Source organism: Amphiprion ocellaris, chromosome 5 (assembly GCF_022539595.1).
Source record: "Amphiprion ocellaris isolate individual 3 ecotype Okinawa chromosome 5, ASM2253959v1, whole genome shotgun sequence".
NCBI classification, from domain to species: Eukaryota; Metazoa; Chordata; class Actinopteri; family Pomacentridae; genus Amphiprion; species Amphiprion ocellaris.
In genome coordinates, this window is record NC_072770.1 from 31868508 (window position 1) to 31885241 (window position 16734).

Sequence of the window (16734 nt, forward strand, 5' to 3'; positions counted from 1 at the left end):
AATTAACAGCGAGTAGAACAAAGCTTGTCACGGTGGGACTGAAATAACAGTCTGAGAGTTTTATTTTTTAAAGCATATGTAAACAGAACTGGCATTTGGTTTATAGCTTTTGATTTGCTTTGTAATTGAGTATATTTATATTTTTCTAGTATTTGTGGGTTAGATGTATTGTGTTTACAGTTAATAATGGATAACCACTGACAGAAGTGAGGAGTTGGATAATGTTTGAGGAAGTAATAAATGCCAATTAATTCTGGAATGACATACATTGTTTAGTTAATAATTCAGGATCCCTGCGCCAGACTGAAACAGAGCTGGGATGTAGTGCTGCATAGTTTGTTAGTGGGAATGTTCTCTCACACAAATCATCAGAGGTTACAGATTGTGGTGTTTTTTTTTCTATAGCTGCCTGCTTTCAAATAGAATTAATGGGCTATTTTGCTGCCTTGCTGAACCCCCAGGGTCAAAATGAGTGCAGCTTGTACGAAATTAGAAATATTCCTGCCTTTATCGGGCCAAGATGCTCTTGCGTCCAATTTCCCAACACAAGACTCTTTAATAGAAACCTTTCTAATGATAGCTTTGGAATTTAATTTAGCTCCTACACGGGTTCATTTAACACCTAAACTCATTTAAAAGGAATTAAACTTGCAAAGGATAGTGGTGTCTGGCAAGCTTAACGACCTCTGCTCTCTCTCTTGCTATTTCTCATTCTTCCTCTTACTGGTGTGGCAAAATGACCAAAGCTTTCTCCCAGCGTACCGTGTGCTCAACACACATACTAAAACCACGTAATATCCACACATTCACATGCTGACCTCTCGGGTTTTACGGCGGTAAACAAGAGAAATTGGCTGATAACACTGCTGCGCTGTGTTTTCACTCACTGCGTTTAACCCGCATCCATGCTTCCACCAGTTCTCTTTTGGGGTGGAGCAGCAGCGCAGCGTGTGTGCAAAAAAAATCACCCGTCACATCATCAGATCGTGTCGCTTCTGCATAAACCATGATGTGGGCACAGGAGTGGCAGTCACACTGACAAGCTCCAGCAGTGGCTGTGATGGAAACACAAATAGTCCCGCCTGGTCTCTGTCTCTCATTTTATGTTTCAGGCTAATGCATTTCAGAAAAGTTTACTTTTACCCCAAGTATATATATGATGTTATCTTCTTTTTATAATGATTCAGTAATTAGATTTGGGTGTTTAGGGCAGCTGTTGACTGGCAATGACAAATTAAATACCACACACACATTGAAGGAATGCAAAAGTATATTCTAACATCCCACAAGAGCTCTTCTATGTACAAAATTCAGATCTAAGTCCACAGTACGGCTGTGGAGATTCACTCATCCACACCTTTATGATGACCTTCCATTTTCTGTAATTATCCCAATCTTTTACACAGACTTTGCATCGATTTAACATTCGACCAAGGTTGGCTTTTCAACAGAGTTTGGTTGATAATTTTATCTTTCAACTCAAAGTCCTTTATATCAATAAAACCCAGAGGTCAAAACTCAACAGATAGAAGTACAGTAAGTATGAACACATTTGAGTGAAGCTTTCAAATGGCTGCATTTTATACAAATAAGGACTGACTTTATCATGTAATTGAATGAATTGGTTTAGAACATGTTACCTAACAGGTGTTTCCAGCTGTTCCCCAACCTCTAAATTAAGCTGATTTTTCGCACCATCCACATACCGACTCTGTAATAACTTCCGAAGTTTTTGATTCATTTGTTTTATTCTTTTATGACACCATTCATCTGAAAAAAAGAGCCAATTTTGGCATCACTGAACCGTCCTTTATCCATCTTCAGAGCAATCCAGCTTGAAAAGAGAGAACTGTCCAAACTCGTTTTCTGCTGTCACCGGACTCCAATTTTTTCCCTTTTATCTATTTTCTTTCATCTCTCTTCCTCTTCCCAGCCTATTGTTTCGAACTCTCTGGTTGCCAGGTATAATGATTGTTTTTAATATTTGACTCGCAACAACAAAGCACTGAACTCACTACAGACTATACAGTTAACACCAGCTGCTTTTTTAAACCAGTACAGTTTGTGCAAATGTTCTCCTCACGTAGTCTGAGAACATGACGGCAATGGTACAGTGGGATTTTCTTTGTATACAGAAGCTTATTATTATTATTATATTTCTTTCCTTTAATTGTCATCATGATATAAACAGAACACTGGAGAAGAGAAGACCGGCAGATCTACATGTTTTGCAAGGCTGGATGAAACAAATTTCATGTCAGCTTACTTTAGCGAAAAAGCTGTAATCAAAAGCTGTCAGCGTCTCTGATCTTCCTTCCCACCTTCCACATCAAATACTGTGACGGTTGCTTTTGTGGGTATGTTTTAGCAGCGACTGCCAGCATTTTTTAGTGACAAGAAGCAACAGGATAATTTGTTTAGTGCCTTTAAACAAGTTTAACACGTCTTCTCCGGTAATGTAAAGTAATAAGTGTTTTGCTGCCTGCTTTGCAAATTTGTGAAATTGCCCATAACATGTTTCCTAAGCTTAGTGTATGATGTCACCCTCCGAGAGAGTGGAAGTAGAAGTGGAAGTCTGCTGTGCTCTGTTAGGTGAGTGGCCTTGGAGTGATGGCACGCAGACTCAGATGAGTGAGCACATGTGATTGGATTTGGCACGCTAAGGTCAACAAAGTAAGGGAAATGTAGGAAGATGATGTGAAATTAGGTTAGGCAGGAGTCAGGGAAAGCATAGAAGAAGAATGGAAAATTGTGAATTTTCAGACATAAAAATATTTGGAAGGAAATGAGAAGATATGGATGAGAGAGCCTGAAGAAAGAATGTCAAGTAGTTGGGAAAAAGGTAAAAGTGAGGTGAATGATCATCAAATTTGAAAATAACAAAGGAAGACAAGTAGGCAGCATGGAGACGAGAAGATGTGATGCTATCTAGTGGAGTTTCCAACATGCAATCTCAAGATGTTTGTATTGGGGCACAAAGAAGAACCTTGAATGACACACTATGTGCTGTACCCACAATGAGCAGGTTATTTTTAGATTCTTGGCCCTTATCTCACTACACAGCTGGCAAGGGTTCGGCTTAGAGAAAAGGTAAAGAAAATGTACTAATAACCTTCAATGTGCTGTGAAGGAGCACATAGCCAGGGAAACAGGACCTGGTACGGTTCTAGTGTCTGACAGGACGGTCAAGGTTAATTAAGGATACCTCAAAAATACAATGAAGTGCGAGAAACAAAGAAACTTTTGATTGGGCCTTCCATATTGAACAAATTCAAATTCCATGTATGTGAATGTTTTGCATTTCGTGTGTGTGTGTGTTGCCTGTCTAACCCTGGGGTGCATATACCTACCTGACATTATAAATAATACCGGCATGCTTATTTATGTTTTCCATTACAGTCTCAAATGCAGCTCTAGGATACAGTCTCACGGCTCCCTGTTCACATCACCTTTAAATATCAATTTATATGCAGACAGAGTTCAGCGTAAGTTTAAAAAAAATGCAGTGTCGGTTTACTTTCATTTATATGAATCAAGTATTTTTTTCTTCAGTATCAAAATTGAACGTGACGCAGTGGTTGTGTTTCATTCATGAGGCCAGATATGACAACCCTTATCCCAAAGGAACTTTATGATTGGACAGCAAAAGTAATCAGCATTATAAAGACATGCTATTTTGTTATAATGAAGACACACGGTGCATTGTTTTGAAGGGGAGTGTGGCCCCTTCACTGCAGCGTCATCAGGGAATGACAGGAGAAGGGTTACTGTGATTGTTTATTTACCTCAATTAAGCAGCAATTAGAAGTGACAAGGGCAGTTATTAGTTTAATTATGCCTTAATCTGATCTCATTACCACAATAATGTTCTGGTGTTGAACAATAAGACAGTCATCTGATCACTTTTAGCTTTGTTTTTCACGCTGTTTGTGGTTTCGTCAGACTCACTTGATGTAGACTTTGGGTATAAAAGTGACACTTGCTATGTACGACGTGTGTGAAAAAATCTATAAACTCTGACTTCAATTTGACTGCTGTGTCCTTTGATGTGTAGTAATACACTGCTCCCAGTGCTCCCACCACACTTGAAGCACTTCCTGATAGTTCACTTCGGTAAGGATGTCAAAAACCATCTGTGACGTCACTAAATTTTCTATATTGTCACAAAATAGTCACCCTTCATCCTGAATTTCATTTTGGGAAAGAGGAGGAAATAGCGGGATGCACAGTGGTGTAGTGGTTAGCACTTTCACCTTGCAGCTAGAAGATCCCCAGTTCGTGTCCCGGACTTCCTGGGATCTTTCTGCATGGAGTTTGCATGTTCTCCCTGTGCATGTGTGGGTTTTCTCTGGGTACTTCAGCTTACTCCCACAGTCCGAAAACATGCTGAGGTTAATTGGTGATTCTAAATTGTCTATGGGTGTGAAAGAGAGTGTGACTGTCTCTATATGTGGTCCTGTGATAGCTGGCGACCTGTCCAGAGTGTCCACTGCCTTCACCCTCAGTCAGCTGGGATAGACTCCAGCTCCCCTGCAACCCTAATGAGGATTAAGCGGTGTTTAGATAATGGATGGATGGATGGAAGAGGTAGCAAGGTCCGGTGTGTGGTGAGTAGGCCGGGTGTGGAGTAACGACTGTGTTGGTACAACCAAAAATGTTTCCATGTGCTGTAAATGGGTGTGCTATGATGGAGTATCCAATTGCCTTTGCTCTGGATGTTCTTTATAACACGCTTCAGGAATGTACGCTCGAACTCTGCATTGACACTGAGGGATGAATTCATGGTGCATTAGCAACGAGCTTCCCTTAGTTGGGCTCCTGCAGCTGTAGACCCGGCTCGTGTTCCCAGCGAGGAAGGTTGAGTCATCCCAGGCCTGCTGTCCAAGATGCTTTGTCCACAATACTGCTTTGGCAGGTCCACGGTAAAATCATAAATGCAAAGCACAACACATAATTTAGGTGGTAGTTACTGCAGAGAACGTTTCTCTCTCTTCCCCAGGCTTGTAAAGAGTCATTTAAATATCAGACAAACCTTTAAATAAAACAACAGCTGCAGTTAAAATTTAGAAACATTTATAGACTGGCACATTTTATGTGTGCTTAGGAAGCAATGTGTTTTCTGTTTACAGCTGCTGCAAAAGTTTTTGTTAAGGGTATAAACTCCATCAACAGCGATCCAATGAACCTACAAGTGTTGCTGGACTTTTGACCTTTTTCGTCTTCAAGGCATTTGACCCTTAAAAACATTTTTCTTTTTCTGAGCACTTTCAAAGTGGGTGAAATTCTGCCAGAAATCTCTACTCTGCAACTGTTTCTTTCAATAAGATGTAGAGCTGCAAGTTTGCAAAAGCCATAAAGGGCAAAATGTCGAAATAAATTCAAATTCCATCAATAGGATGTCATAGGTGATCACACACTGAGAGGTCTGCATTTCTGCATGTTGTAGAAATGCTATACTTTGATAATTGATTGCCTATTGAAGAATATTTCATATTAATATTTTAAAAATAAATGGAGAGAAACTGACTATTGTTAGTGCACAATCTACAACAATATATAACCACATCCTCAAGTTATATATACATATAACATAACATGCTTTAATGAATCCTGTATCTCAGCTAAGTAAATGCCAGTTTAGATACTTTTTAAACTATCCCAAGATGAATTAACTCTATAAAGCGTTAAGCATGACAAATGTGCATGTTGACATGTAGCAGAGCAGTGCTGTAGTGATTGTGGCTGAAAAGTGACAACAACATGCTAATGTACATAACAGGGAATCATTTTGAGAAACTGCTTGAACCCTTGACAGCATATAAGCTGAAGCTGGATGTTCTCTGGCACTGTGTAACAACGAACCTCCTAACCCCAGCTGCACTCATTAACAGCTGCCATTAAAAGTATGTAAGGTGACAGTCTGACTGCCTGACCTGAACTTACTGTTTAATGTCTCCAGCTGTGCTTTTTTTTTTTTTTTTTTTTAAAAAAAAAAGAAAGCTGTGGGCATAAAATGAAGTGAACGACGACACTGATTTTCCACGTGAAATGGACTGAAAGAGTGGAGAGATACTGAAGAATGAACCAGATGTGCCTCTCAGAATGCTGCTGAACATAGTGACTGCAGATGGTCAACACTGGTTCATAATGGAAGGCCAGCAAATGAATAAAATTCCAGCTTGTTTGATGAAATTCAAAGTGCAGATGTTGCGTTTGTGTAGCAATATGTAGATGCCATGTTGTTATTTGATTCAGCTGTGTATTTGACGTGGCTATTATGTCCAATAAAACACGGACGGCGACTGTGTGCTTATGGCGGCTTTATTTACGTTACGTGCTGGCGCACTGTACACACACTTCCTTATTTTAACCCTGGACACTTTCCGGCAGTCACATCACACTGTTGTGACTCTCACACACCACAGTCTATGGTGGTATGCCACATTTACCCCCCCTTTTCAAAGCATCCAACAGCTGTAATAAGGCAAAGAACTCATAAGTGCACAAAACAGCATTAAGGCCTGAACGGCCAACCTGACTGAATAAACCAGGTGGACTACTGGCTTACCTACATAGCCTTGTGGATTATTCTGCCACATGACAGGCTATGCACTAATTAAGATTTAAAAGTCTGTAACATAGTCTCTGAGGTAAGGAGGCCTCCGGCAGACCCGGACAGGATGGGGTCCAGGCTGCAGAGGTTCGGCCGGCACATCTGGTTCGGGGAAACGCCCAGCCGGGGTCTCTGCCTGTGTACTGGGAGGGTCCCAGTCCCCATCTGTGTGGCGAAGATCAGCGGCTGTTGCCTGGTCTGAGGCGGGTGGTGGTGCCACCCATCTGAGGTGACTGGCATGCCAATGTGAACAGTCAGCCAGGCGAAAGGTGGCTGGTCCCAGTTGTGCTGTAACCTGCTGTGGCGCACAGCCCTCTCGCCACACAAACATCATTCCAGCAAGAGAGGTCGCCCCTGACCCGATGAAAGGGTGCTAGTTCCTCCGGGATTCTGGCAAGCCAGCCTTTTCGGATGAAAGTGCAGAGCTGAGTGAGTACAGGGTCCTGTGCAGAAGCTGCCTGAAGCTCCGGCAGGGAAACAGCTGCCTGGAGGGGCGTGTGCAGCATGAGGACCAGTTCTGGTTCTGAGGGGTCCTGTGCAATGCCTGGCCCGGAGCTGGGTGTGGCTCTGGAGAGGAGGTCTGCCACGACATTCTCCCTGCCAGGCGTAAACTGTGTGGAGAAGCTGTACACCTGTAACCTCTCAGACCACCGATAAAGGCGCAGTGGCCTGTGACCCGATCCGCTTAAGGAGGGCACGCAGTGGTGCAGTGGTGTCGGAGTAGAGAGGAAGGAGCGGTGTATTTGTAGCAGGATTGCAACCATCATGCAATGTGATCGTTAGCAGGCAGCTCATGTAATGTTCACTTGTTGTCATAGTTACAGTGAAGCTGTGCCGCTATCTCGCAATGATACAGAAATCTTTAACAATCTGGATCCAGACTATAAGCCACATCACTGCCAAAATCTAATCAGGTGGTCCTTGTGTCATTTCTGACCTTCCCTGAAAATCTCATCCAAATCTGGTAGTCCGTTTTTGAGTAATGTTGGGCACAGATAGACAAACAGACAAACGTATGCCAATCGTCACATAACTCTGTCGCATTCCTTGTTGACGGAGTAATAAACTGACATTCCCTGTTTGGTGATGTCTGATTAAAAACTAAAAATGATTAGCAGCCTGTATACATGAACATACTGTACTGTTTCTTTTGTTTTGATTACATTATGCACTTTGCAAGAAAAAAAACATGACCATCTCTAGACATGGCTTTCATTAAATGTGTTTGAATCTGTCTTTCATTGACAAAGTGACCCTGTTGCCAAGTGTTGCTCACTGTGCAAAAATGTCTACAGTTACTGTATAATGGAATTCAAAGTGTAAATAAATGTTATTTTTTAAATAATTCATAATTTCTTTAAAATGATCATGTTCTACCAGACTCAAAGCCTCAATGAAAGGCTCGGTCTCCTCTGACATGCAGGAACTCAGCTCCGTTCGTGACCACGTCAAAATGACACGTCTCTCTTGATGTGAATGAACTGTTATGGAGGCCAATTATGTTGATCTCGAAGCCAAGATGACCTTTCACTGTCCTTGCAGTCTAAGAAGCCTCTCAAAGGCTTGTTATTCTCACATGAGAACAGTTGCTTTCTCCACAGCTGTATTCGTGTCTTGACTTCAGGTGCTGTCATTACTGAATAGACAAGAACCAACTCTCTGGATGATTGTTTCTGTTAAGCCTTCATTAGGCTTTAGAATCCCCATCCGGTCATTGATTAAACCCCTAAAAACCTCTGTGTATCAAAGCTGTATATTTAGAATTTATTTTTTTTCCTGTGGAAATAATCCCTTCCTGCCTTAAAATGGCTTTTAATGAAGTCCCTGCCTCTGTCTTCAACCACCCCTCCTCTCTCGCTGCAGCTTAAGCATACCAGCTGACGTACAGCTCTGTAAAACACTGTAAAACTCCACCACACATTGGAAAGTTGTAATACTGGAGGAATTCAGCCACACATGTTCGAACTGGTGCTGATTCTGAATGAAAATATTGATACAGAAATCTGAATCTGTGTTTTTGACTGCATATCTCGCTCATGTTGTGCCTTCCAGCATACAAAATCCACCATACAGACATCTTAACAAGACAAAAAATTTTTTGAGTATGCGGTTCATTTTAGAATGTATTCACCATGAGATTGATTAACTGAGAAGGACAGTTAAATAGTGTCAAAGTAATGTCATAAGACTTACAACAGCAGATATCTTAGTGCCGTCTCACTTTAATCTTCTGCCACTTAGAAAACTTTTATAGTATTCAGGATTTTGCACTTTCAATTGCTAAAATCTTTTCTCCGTGAAGTAGGTTTGTGTTCATTAATGTTAAGATTTATTTTTCTCATTGTGTTGTTTGGCTAATCCTAGGTCAGTGTGATGTAATTGTAACGCTCAGAAGCTGTAAATGAGCATAGCACAGCCCAGAAAGCCGTACATCTTGCTGCACATACTGTCTGTGCGTTAATTTAAAAAGCCATTAATTCCTTGTTTGGATGTATTAGGTATTGATTGTATTTAAATCCAGCATAAACACGAGGATCACTATGACCAGCGCCTGTGAGATACGGTGGGATTACAAGTATTTAGGCTTTAGTGTGAAATTGTTGTGCAGCAACAAATCAAATGCAACATAATTCATGTGTTGGTACATTTATGTGGCAGCTAATTAATTTTTTAGTGTTTTCTTTCCGTTATCTCATTCTGATGCCTTGTCTCTTCCTTCAACCTTTTCCCTCCTACTGTGCTTCCATGCTGTTAATTAAACTTACTATAACATGAAGTATAATGTGCTGATACATTTGAGGCAGTGTATGCTTGAACACTCTTTTCGTTGGCAGGTACACAAGGTTTTGTAACATTCTGAATTTCTGTCATGGTATGAGTTATTGGTGTCTTTTTACCCGTCTGATATCAGACTGTTAATGACAGTTAGTTGTTGTGTAGTGCCTCCCTGTAGTAGAAATATTTACACAGTGTTTAAATTCCTCTAACAAGCAAAGTTTCCCAAGAATTGAATTGCAGCTATTGGATTCTGTCTTGCAGCTTTATTAAACTCTTAAATAGTTTAAGTATCAAGCTGAAAAGCTTAAAAATGTAGCCTGATGGATATAAAATCCCCCACAGGCCGTTGGATTCCTGCCGAAGCACGGCGCACCGATGAGACCAAATGGCATATCTTCATAGCAGCAGCAAGCACTTCCTTTTCAGCACTACACACTAGGAAAGCATCTTTTTCCCTGCACTGTGTGAACCTTTATTCCTTCTCTGTGCTGAATTCACACACTGGGTTGAACTTGTTTATGAGTCCCGAAACCTAGAGAAAAGGTGTCGGCTCAGAGAGGTGGGATGGAGAACACTGATGTGTTTTAGGCAATTTCTGCGTATTTGAACAACGTTACTGTTACATGATACCATTGAACTGTCAAGACTGTCTGTAAAATTCTGATTCAGTGCATTTCTAAAAACTATCCCATGACAGCTGTTCGCCACCACATTCTCGTGTGTTTAAGTATCTCCTGCTGCCTTCTCTGTTGCCTTACAACTGCAGAGAATTTTATTTTTTCTTTCGCTTCACCAATGCTCAGCCCTGGAGTCTTTCTCAAGTTGCCTACTAAAGAACATCTTTTTTCTATTTCATACTTTTGGCCTTGCAATTATTACACTTGAAAATAAATTCTGAAGGCCCACAGAAAACTCAAGGCAACTTTCTCGATGCTATTGAAATATTACTGTGGTCAACAGGACACTCTGACCAACTGAAACCAACTAGAGGAGTGAATTGACCGACTGAACTGCATAGCAAATTTAAATTTCAAAGTGCTGCCTCCATTTCTGAGCACTCTGTAATAAATAGCAGCTTGGACTGGCAGATTGGTTCTCCTTTGAGCAACAGAATAATCATGTGCCATTGCTGTCCAGTAAAATAATTTGAATATCAGAAGCCAACAACAAAACACAGCCGGTTGTCACACATTACGTGATGCTGATGGACTTCTGTTTGGCTGTAGAGAGCTGCAGGATCATGATGGATCTCTAACAGAATGTCTGACACATCATTTATTGTTAATATTAAAGGGGGAGTCAGCGATCTAATCTGTTTCACTCCAAGTAAAATGTGTCATGGGTACCAGTTAATTCAGCACGGAGATACAGAGGTCCTGGTGTAATCAAGGGAGAATCTAAATTTAATGCAACAATTATTGTGGCAGAAATCATCAAACATTCGTTCAACACTACAAATGGAGCTAAAATATAGTCAAATTACTCCCCAGAAGCCCTTAACTGTTCGTTTTAACTTAGTTGAAAGTTAACATCAAATACACAAAAGCGGATTGCTGTTCAAGTATAAGACTGTTACTGGAAATTAGTGCAAAAGCATGTAAGTATCTGAGATTTTTTTCTTTATATTTTCATTCACGTTTTGATTTCTCTTGTGTGTTAATAGTTGTTAAAGAACCACAGAATTCTGCACATTGTGGATCGTTTGTGCTTTTCACTGGGAGAGTATAAGATCTGACCTTATTTCTCTGAGAAGAATTTGTCAAAACTGTAGGGATTCCTTCCTGCTGGGTATTAATGGTTACAAGGCAAAATGTTTGGCATAACTGCAGCACATAGACAGCTCTGGAAATAATTATTAGGCAGCCTATTGTGTTCTTTTACAAAGTCTACACAACTGGCCTTTAACACTAATAACTTAGTTTTAATTTATCAAAGTGGTTAAATAATCACAGCATCTTCTTAAATCACAAAAAAAAGAGTCTTATAACAATAGAATACATGCAATCCAATATGTTTAAAAAATAGAATGTATTAAAACTGAAACACTTTCACATAAAATCAACAGACGATCCAAACTGAATTATCACTCAACATAAAAGAAGAGAACTTTGACAAAAAGGGACATTTAAAAGAAAATGCAGTATGGCTTTACCAAGAACCTCAAAGGAAAAGGTAGAAAACAGTGGTCTTACAGTTATTTCCAGAGCTGTATAATGAGCTCTTAGCAGCCACTAGCCACCATCTTACTCACAAATATCCTTGGTGTTTACAGGCAACATGTCAATTAATACTTTTTCATGTGATTTTACAAGATATCTTTAATTTATCGAATTAGGAATAGATGTAAAATAATGATTTAAATGATTTATTTACCATTTTAAACCTCTATACTTATTTTTTCTTTTGAATAATGAAACTGTAGAAACATTGATATATTTTACTAATTTAATACAGTGAAAAAATGTGAATTATGCTGAGATTTTTTAAATGATTTTACTAGCTATATACAAAACAGGGTCAATCTGTGAACTAACAACAAAACTGCATTCTGTTTAGTTCACATATAAAGAGAGAGATGTCCAAATTTTATTTCAGAATTTTCCATATGTTTTAACCCAGAGATTTGGTACAGCAGCCAAACTTATTATTTAAGGCAGGAGTGTCAAACTCATCTTAGTTCAAGGGCCACATTCAGCCTTATTTGATCTGAAGTGGGCCGGACCAGTAAAATCACAGCATAATAATCTATAAATAATGACAACTCCAAGTCTTTCCTTTGTTTTAGTGCAAAAAAAGTATGTTCTGAAAATGTTCACATTTAAGGAATTATCTTTTCACAAAACATTATGAACAACCTGAAATTTCTTCAGAAAAAAAAATTCAATCTCAACAACATTATGCCTAAGTTTTTTGCACATTACAACTTACAGATCACAGTTTGTCTACAAAGGAACAAAACATTTAGTCACAGGTATCTGGAACTGAATGATATAGTGTTGTGCACGATATGAGTGATATAAGTGTTGCTTTATGACCAAAACGACCAAAGTCAGACAAAAAAACAAGAAAGACAAAATTGTACAAAAACGAGACACAAAATGACAAAAACGAGGCACAAAATGACAAAAAATGAGACAAACGACACAAAATAAAACACAAAAGAGACAAAAAATTTGACAAAAAAGTGACAAAGCAACAAAAAAATGAGCAAAATGACAAAAACGAGACAAATGAAATTAAACAAATGTTCACAAACAAGACAAAAAATGACAAATTTAAGAAACAAAGCGCCAAAAAAATAGACAATGCATTCTAGATAAAAAGGAAACACAGAACCACAAAAACACGAGACAAAAGAGACAACAAATGTATTCTGTGTTGTCTGTTATTTACTCCCTGGCTGAATATCCAGCTGCTGTAAAAACTAAATTTCCCTGTGGGGATTAATAAAGTCTGTTTAAGTCTATAAAACAAAAAACTAAAATGAGACACAAAAGAACAATGAATAATGTAGTATCATACTTTATGATCAAAACAACTTGTCATGGTCTAGCAATTATTTTAAATTTATAGTTTTACAAACTTACAATTTGCAGTTAATGTCTTCTCTGTAATTTTTACGCTTTGCAAAGTCGTCCCGTGGGCCGGATTGGACCCTCTGGAGGGCCGGTTTTGGCCCACGGGCCGCATGTGTGACACCCCTGACTTAAGAATGTTCCATTAATTAGTTATATTGTGTAAATGTTAAACATGATTTTATCATTACACCTCTACCGTTCTGTCATATTTTTTTTCATCTGTAACCTCAGTCAAAGAAAACTGCAGTTGAACTGCAGCAGAAAATTTTAAGCAATCATGTGCACAGTGCTGAATGAGTAAACCTAATTTTCACACTTTCACTGAAGAGTGATTTCAAGTTGATAGAATGCATAAAAGCAGAGCACCGTCAGCACCACAGAAAGACCTGTGAGTTTCACTTGTACTTTACTTCGATTACAGCTCAAATACACTTTTTTACGGTGGTAGATTTATTTCATTAGAATTATAAATTAGATTTAGGGTTTTTTTTCTGTAAATAATGGCACAAAGAAGCATTTGCTCAAAAACTCCTCTTTGTATTTGGTTGTCTAGTGTTTTTTCACAGTGTGTGCTACTTTAGCATGTTCTGTTCTGCTTTTGTGTGACTGACTCAGGTTAGTGGTTCATCGTCAGAGGTTGAAATTACAAAGCATTGTCTTGCTTTTATCAGATCCCTCTTACAGCTTGTTTTATGTCTTCCTGAATAGATCTGTATCTTATCACATTTTCCCTGTGAAGTACCATCAGGTACATCTGTTTCTTTTCCACCTGATAAAGTCATATAGCATTTCAAACATTCTTTGCTGCACTCATGATTTACGACTGTTTTCATCTCTAAATTTCCAGCAAATCCACCAGTTAAATGACTTTTTTGTTATTGAGGTCGCAGTAAAAAGAAACTGGCTTCCTGCTTCCATTACATTCACATTTTATCTCAGTTTCTCTAGTACAGTGCTTTTAGATTAATACCCTATTAAGAAATCCTACTGTTTGCTCAGGGATGTACCACATGATGGTTAACACCAGTAAAACCAGTACAGATTTCATAGTAAGCCCGCCTGTCTGTCTCTTAAACAACTTCATCTGCACTATTCTGTCTCATCAGAATGCCAAAATTTATCTTTAAACCAGAATTTGTTCCAGAGGTGATGTGACTCCTATATTTGTCTCGGGCTTTTGCTTTCAGGGTCATTAAAGTTATTATTGGTCTCATTAGGCTTTATTGTGATGTATTCTTGATTTGCTTGTCTGGACACCACTGTGGTTTCTGAATTTTTCTAAGTGGCCCATAATGAGGCAGCAATTGTCAGTTGCACTTTTGGCTTAATTTAATGGCACTTCTCGGTGGCTAAGGGGTCACACATAAAGAGTGCAGGTGGGGCCTCACTGCTGCTGCTCATGGCTTTATGTATGTGCCAGACAAGCCCATTTTGCTTTCATTTGTTTTGCACTTGTGAATTACTGTTTGTCAATTCTTTCTAAAAACTCTTCAGGAGATTGCATGGATTTGTTTTCCACAAAGCTGTCACCTCACATCTAACGGTGATTGCCACTATTGATTTTTTTCTGTGTACTCAGCCTCAGGAGAGCACATCTCTGCTTATTGTATCAGAACCTTTTTTTGTTTTAATAATTTAAAAAGGATTTAGAAGATGAAAGTGAGGCTTGCTGAGGAGTAATAATTGTGGTCTTTGGCAGATGTCACTCAGGCATATGAAAGAATATCAAATGGGTGTTGAGATCAAAAAGGTTGTTTTTGTTGTCTAAAGTTCTAAGCTTTAAGATTAAGATATTGGTCTTTCTTGTCCTACAGTGTAGTCCTGTTGCCTTTTCACAATTTTGTTAATCCCCACACTTGTTCTCTCATGATTTGCTCAATAGTTTGGTTTAGGACCAAACACCTGCAAATTCATGACCTTCCCCTCAGCCTCAGCTTTACTTTGTGTTGCTTTCTAATGAGCAAATGTTAGCATTTTGACACACTAAACTAACACAATGAACACGGTAAATATTATACCTGCTGAACATTAGCATCCTAGCATTGTGGTAATGTGAGTAGTCTGACATTAGCACTTTTCTCAAACCAGATACTGTCACAGAGCTGTTCATTTTTAAACTACTTCCTGTCAGCTGCACAACTATGCAACAATAACATAGTCATTTCTGTTTTTGGCATTTTAATAAATTCAGTGCAGCTCACATCTGTGCTTTTTTGTGGTGCACTAATCATTATTGTGTCATCATTCTCCACCACGGTCTTCCTTTATCATACCATCATTCATTTAAGATACAAAACACATCTCAGTCGAAGTAAACTTAGGGGAACATAAAATAAATGCACTTATGACACCTGGTTCTGTTATTTGTACAGCATTCCCTTAAATGCATATGCAAAAAGAAGATCTGTGCACTTCGCTGATAATACACAAAGTACGCCTCAGATGTTACGCCAACTGTGCTTCCAGGCTGGTGTGTCTGTTTGATAAATAACATACACAGAAGGAGCAGAGCGCATCTGAAATGAGGCACTCACTTCGGCATTCTGGCTTTTATTAAGCAAGCAAGGTAAAACTGCACCCTCAGTTAGATAATAAAGGATGCTTTGCCTAATTTTAATAATAAAAATAATAATAAAAATAATATATTCTTAGTAGTAATTTCGAGGTGCAGTCTCATAATTCAAAAAATATTCCTTGGATAGCTCATTGGTGGTCTGATGACCACAATGTGTTCTTCTGAATGGAGATGAGGTCATTTTTACAGTGCACCATTCAAATAGTAGAAAGCCTGTGCCATATGAATCATTTAAAGGCTCCCACTTGTTGAAACAGTGCCCCGTGAAGATTTCCTTTTCTCGTTTCTGGAAATATCTCTCTCTCTCTCTCCTCGTCATCCTCTTCTCAGCGGCTTTGCTTCTTCATCCTGGAAATCCTTGACATCCTTTTTAAGAGGTTACATGAGAGCTTCACTCACCTCTATATTTAGTTAATGCTATAATGACAAATCTGTTGGGCTGTCAGAATTCAATTACACAAACATAGGGTTTTCAGAAGCACCGTTATCTCCAGATGGATTTCTCCTGCTGTGGGGACATAAAACACTTACGACTGATAAGTAAGGACTCTTGGCATTGAAAGTTTGCTCAGCCAACAATCTGGTGAGTCTGAAGGATTATACAGATGGTCCCGACTGACAAGTGAGCCTGAAGCAGCCTCGACTTGAGAGCCAACCATTGTTCTCTCAGAAACCTTGCAATGACTCACCTTGCGTTTGCTGATACATGCAAACAACACTTCAAACCCAGATTTGTATTCCTGGTACTTGAAATTACTTAATGCACGTACTAGTTGCTTCTAAAGTAACTGAGCTTGTCTAAATCAAGACTCAAGTGGTTGAAAGGCAAGGCTGCATCTAATCTCATAAAAGTTCTGAGACGTGGTACTCATAAACTTACAAAAGCTGGTTCCATCATGTCTTGTTGTTACCAGGGCTGCACAGTGGTGTAGTGGTTAGCACTTTTGCCTTGCAGCTAGAAGATTCCCGGTTCCGTCCCGGCCTTCCTGGGATCTTTCTGTATGGAGTTTGCATGATCTCCATGTGCATGCATGGGTTTTCTCTGGGTACTCCGGTTCCTCCCACAGTCCAAAAATATACTGAGGTTAATTGATTATTCTAAATTGCCCATAGATATGAATGCGAGTGTGGTTTTTTGGTCTGTATATGTAGCCCTGCAACAGTCTGGCTACCTGTCCAGAGTGTCCCCT

The 16734-nt window shown here is 39.3% G+C and overlaps 1 protein-coding gene across 2 annotated transcripts in view; it reads left to right on the forward strand.

The window, feature by feature from the left end:
* The window catches only part of LOC111576659 (potassium voltage-gated channel subfamily D member 3-like), a 91539-nt gene that overhangs the window by 10486 nt on the left and 64319 nt on the right, over positions 1-16734 (forward strand). The gene's annotated exons all lie outside the window — the stretch shown is intronic.